Source organism: Rana temporaria, chromosome 4, assembly GCF_905171775.1.
Source record: "Rana temporaria chromosome 4, aRanTem1.1, whole genome shotgun sequence".
Taxonomy (NCBI): domain Eukaryota; kingdom Metazoa; phylum Chordata; class Amphibia; order Anura; family Ranidae; genus Rana; species Rana temporaria.
In genome coordinates this window covers 78,987,966-78,993,978 of record NC_053492.1, presented here as the reverse complement: position 1 = coordinate 78,993,978, position 6,013 = coordinate 78,987,966, and positions in this window count along the sequence as shown.

Here is a 6,013-nt window from a genome sequence, read left to right as displayed (position 1 = left end):
CCTAGAGCAAGTTGCTTCTGCTCTGAACGTTTGTCAGTGTTTGTTGGTGAGTTTGTGGAGGGGGGTTGTGGAGGGGGGGTGTGTGCCTTTCCTCCAATCAACTGTCTCACAGTGTATGGCAAGAATCCACACTCACAGGTGAATCAGAAAAAGAAAATCCTAACAGGACCTGCACTTTCTAAACAGTGTATAAAGCTGAAGACAGCAGATATACAGTATCTCACATTTATGTACCTATATGTATTTATGTGTATTCTGAGAATGTTTTGTATTTTTATGAATGATTTGCAAATTGTTTTGCAAAGTATGTAAGATTTGTATCTGTAATTTTTTTTATAAAAACAATTTAAATACAAATTTAGTGTTATCTCTCTCACACTGGTCACTGGAAGTTCACCATGGCACCTCATGGCAAAGAACTCTCTGAGGATCTGGAAAAAAAAGAATTGTTGCTCTGCATAAAGATGGCCTAGGCTATAAGAAGATTGCCAAGACCCTGAAACTGAGCTGCAGCCCGGTGTGACCATATATCGGTTTAACAGGACAGGTTCCACTCAGAACAGGGCTTGCCATGGTCAACCAAGGAAGTTGAGTGCACGTGCTCAGCGTCATGTCCAGAGGTTGTCTTTGGGAAATAGACATATGAGTGGTGCCATCAATGCTGCAGAGGTTGAAGGGGTGGGGTTTCAGCCTTATAGTGCTAATAATGGTGGTCACACAAAATATTGACACTTTGGGCCCAATTTGGACATTTTCACTTAGGGGTGTCCTCACTTGTTGCCAGTGGTTTAGACATTAATGGCTGTGTGTTGAGTTATTTTGAGGGGACAGCAAATTGACACTGTTATACAAGCTGTACACTCACTACTTTACATTGTAGCCAGGGCTGTCTTAATGAGAGGGCACACCTGGGCACAGCCCAGGGGCCCCTGCACTTTCCCCAAAGCAGCTGGTCTTTGAGCCCATGCTGCCCCGAAATTGGGGGGCCCATGATGGCACTGAGAGTGATAGATACACAGGGGAGGCAATCTGCCTCCTACCTACTTCATGTCTGTTTACCTGCACTGTCATCATTGTAGGGGCCCCAGAGCATTACTTTGCCCAGGGGCCCATGATGCTATTAAGACGGCCCTGATTGTAGCAAAGTGTAATTTCTTCAGTGTTGTCACATGAAAAGATATACCGTATTTATCGCGGTATAACGCGCTCTGGCGTATACCGCGCACCCCCAAAGTGACCCCCAATCCTGTGGGAAAAAAATATTTTTAGTTTTTTTGTACTTACAGTTTTGGTGTCTTGCGCGGCTTCCATCTGCGGCCTCGTCGGGTCCGGCGTCCTTCTGCGGCTTCGGGTGTCCTCTTCGGCGGGTCCGGCGTCCGTCTTCGGCGGGTCGGGCGTCCATCTTCGGCGGGTCCGGTGTCCATCTTCGGCGGGTCCGGTGTCCATCTTCGGCGGGTCCGGTGTCCATCTTCGGCGGGTCCGGTGTCCATCTTCGGCGGGTCCGGCGTCCTTCTGCGGCGTCCTCCCGCTCGTTTCCCGCCACGACTTTGAATACTGCGCCCGCATATAGCGAGCGCAGTACACTCGTGAATCTTCGGGCAGGCTCGGGCGCCTCTCGCACTGACATCCTGTACGCTCAGGACGTCAGGACGTCAGTACGAGAGGCGCCGAGACTGCCCGAAGATTCACGAGTGTACTGCGCTCGCTATATGCGGGCGCAGTATTCAAACTCGTGGCGGGAAAGCGGGTATCGGCGTATATCGCGCACCCACGATTTTGCCCTGATTTTCAGGGCAAAATAGTGCGCGGTATACGCCGATAAATACGGTAATAAAATATTTACAAAAATGTGAGGGGTGTACTCACTTTTGTGAGATACTGTACATGTATGGAGATTTGTATCATCTCTGTGGTTGTTCACTTCACTGGGTGTATGTGAGGGTTTACATCCACTTTAAATATTCTTAGCCGTCTGCGTTACTATTACATTTAATATGAATAGTAATAATAGTATTGGGTAAAGCATTACAAGCAAAGCCATACAATTCTGGCACTGACATATTTCATTTTTTATAGATATTTAAATATTTGAGCATGGCACTCTCTTGGCAGTTCGAACATTTTGCTATTTTTTCTACAAAACATACAATTTTATTCAGATTATATACTCAGCCCACTAAAAAAAGAAATCGGCAAAAACATGAACAGCATGCAATTGCCAACATAAGGTAGACAGTGACAAGCAAATTTGGACTTGACAAAAACGCGGTAGTTGAATATTTGAATGGCTTAGCGTTTATTTTGGTCTCTTTGTCCCTTTGTTGGTTTCTGGTCTGTTGGGAATTTGATAAAAGTCTGTTTTTTCCCAGCCATAACTACCTTCTTCACTTTGTCAGTGTGTTCAATGTTCAAAGTGGGAACCCTGGATAAGAAGTGACACTTCACTCCAAACAGCTGTTCACTTCTGCCTTGCCAAACCGTGTGGCCTACCTGGAAAATAAACGCCACAAAGAAACAAAATAAACAGCAGCCATGTTAAACAAAGCATTCTTCTTGGAAGTCAGAGAAAATCCTCTCCAGTCAACAACAAGCCCATAGCCGACGTGGAGATTACATTCCGATAGGCCAGGCAGTGATTTCATAGACATTAATCATTTCGGTTGCATGGGGTCATTGTTTGAAAGTTTTTTAATAGATTTAAATAAATACTACTCTCGGACACTTTGAAAGGGAAATAGTAAAGTCTTTAAAAGGTATTTTTGGAAACAAACGTCAAGCATTCATGACAGATCCGTTAACTTTACTGGTTTTTTTTTTCCTTAATCACTGCCATCATTTTAATGTTTGATTTATAAAAAAAATAGCAATGCTTTTATTTCTAAATAGCTGGATTCAGAGAGAGCGCCGCAACTTTAAGGCGGCGTATCGTATTTACGCTACGCCGCCTTAAGTCAGAGAGGCAAATACTGTATTCACAAAGTACTTGCCTCCTAACTTACGGCGGCGTAGCGTAAATGGAGCCAGCGTAAGTGCGCCTAATTCAAATTAGGATGAGGGGGCGTGTTTTATGTTAATGGTGGGTGACCCGACGTGATTGACGTTTTTTACGCATGCGCCGTCCGTGTACATATCCCAGTGCGCATGCTCCAAATTACGCCGCAAAGGCTCATTGGTTTCGACGTGAACGTAAATTATGCCCAGCCCCATTCACGGACGACTAACGCAAACGACGTAAAAAATGTAAAATTCGACACGGGACCGACGTCCATACTTAACATTGGCTGGGCCAGCTTTTTGGTGGACTAACTTTACGCCTGAAAATGCCTTACGTAAACGGCGTATCTTTACTGCGACGGGCAAGCGTACGTTCGTGAATAGGCGTATTATTATTATTATTATTATACAGGATTTATATAGCGCCAACAGTTTGCGCATCGCTTTACATCAGGGAAGACAGTACAGTCACAATACAATTCAATACAGGAGGGATCAGAGGGCCCTGCTCGTTAGAGCTTACAATCTAGAAGGGACTCGCTGATTTGCGCATTCTAGGCATAAATCAGCGTTCACGCCCCTAGCGGCCAGCCTAAATAGACAGCTAAGATACGACGGTGCCCACAGTCGTATCTTAGCTGGATTTAAGTGTATCTCAATTTGAGAATACACTTAAATTTACGACAGCGCAGATTCAGAGTTACGACTGTGTATCTACTGATACGCCAGCGTAAACCTCTCTGAATCCAGCTGAAAGTCTTTATATTGTGGATGGTGCTACTGAACATCATTTATCCAAGATATACCAGATTTAAAATAGGATTGAAAAGAAACATCATCAGCCTATGGAATTAGCACTAGGGATGAGCAGAATTATTTTGGTGAAAGTCATTTTGCCATGTTGTGATCGATTTCAGCATCAGTGAAATTTCACCTAAATAAAAGCTCAAATTTTTACCGATCAAGCTACTTATGCCTTGTACACACGAGCGGAATTTCCGACGGAAAAAGTCAGACGGAAGCTTTTCATCGGATATTCCGTCCGTATTATATTGCCCCATCTGACTTTTTCCGTCGGAACTTCCAACGGAATTAGATAGAGAACATGTTCTCAATTTTTCCAATGAAAAACATTTCTATCGGAATTTCAGTTTGTATGGATGCAATTCCGACAGACTAAAAACCATGCATGCTCAGAATCAAGTCGATGCATGCTCGGAAGTAGGGTTGTCCAGATACCGATACCAGTATCGGTATCGGAACCGATACCGAGTATTTGCGGGAGTACTCGTACTCGCGCAAATACCCCCGATACCTAAATAGAATACTTTCCCCCCCCTTTCCCCCCCGTCGCTGCCGCCGCATCGCGCCGCCGCATCGAGGGACATGGCTAGAGGGACATTGCTGCATATGTGAGGGACATGGCTAGAGGGACATTGCTGCATATGTGAGGGACATGGCTGCATATGTGAGGGACATGGCTAGAGGGACATGGTTGCATATGTGAGGGACATGGCTAGAGGGACATTGCTGCATATGTGAGGGACATGGCTAGAGGGACATGGCTGCATATGTGAGGGACATTGCTGCATATGTGAGGGACATGGCTAGAGGGACATGGTTGCATATGTGAGGGACATGGCTAGAGGGACATGGCTGCATATGTGAGGGACATGGCTGCATATGTGAGGGACATGGCTAGAGGGACATGGCTGCATATGTGGGGGACATGGCTGCATATGGGGGGACATGGCTGCATATGGGGGGGACATGGCTGCATTTGGGGACACATTTAAAAAAAGTATCGGTATTCGGTATCGGCGACTACTTGAAAAAAAGTATCGGTACTTGTACTCGGTCCTAAAAAAGTGGTATCGGGACAACCCTACGAGTCGGAAGCATTGAACTTCATTTTTCTCGGCTCGTTGTAGTGTTGTACATCACCGCGTTCTTGACGGTCGGAATTGGGTGTGACAGTGTTTATGCAAGACAGCTTGAGCAGAATTCCGTCTGAAAAAACGTCAGAGTTTATTCCGATGGGAAAATCGGTTGTGTGTACAGGGCATTGTGCAAAAATGTATTTTGCATAAAGAAAAAAAAATCAATTTGATCTGAAAAGTCGGGGGGGGGGCTGTTGTTGGGGCTGTAATTAGGACTATTTGTTCTTTGTGATTTTATTTTGTTTATTTTATTGTCACCAATACACAATTACTTTACATTTCTATTTTAGTTTTTTTGCTTTTCACATGTGAATTCTCCTGGTTTTAATTAAAACCCTTAATTTAAGCACATTTGTACATAGAGGCCCGGATTCACAAAGGATTTACGACGGCGTATCTCCAGATACGCCGTCGTAAGTCCGAATGTGAGGCGTCGTATCTATGCGCCTGATTCAAAGAATCAGGTACGCCAGAATTTGTCCAAGATACGACTGACGTAAGTCTCTTACACCGTCGTATCTTGGGTGCATATTTACGCTGGCCGCTAGGGGCGCTTCCGTAGATTTTCGCGTATAATATGCAAATGAGCTAGATACGCTGATTCAGAAACATACTTGCGCCCGTCGGATTTAGCTACGCCGTTTACGTAAGGCGTCGGTCCGGCGTAAGTTTACCCCTCATAAAGCAGGGGTAAGTCATGTTAAGGTATGGACGTTGGAAATGTCGGAACAGCGTCATATTTTACGTCGTTTGCATGATGACGCATGTACGTGAATGGGGCTGGGCGTATGTTACGTTCACGTCGACAAAGCATTGAGCCGACGTATTTTAGGGAGTATTTGCGACGTGACTCTGAGCATTCGTTCGGCCCCTCATTTACATGAGGTCACGGCTCATTGTAATACAAAACGCCCACTGCCTTGATAATTTGAATTAGGCGGGCTTACGCCGGCCCATTTACCGCCGTAACTTAGAGCGCAAGTTCTTTCTGAATACGGTACTCGCCTCTCTAAGTTACGGCGGCGTAGCGCATATGAGATGCGCTACGCCCGCCGAAAATTACGCCAATCTTTCTGAAT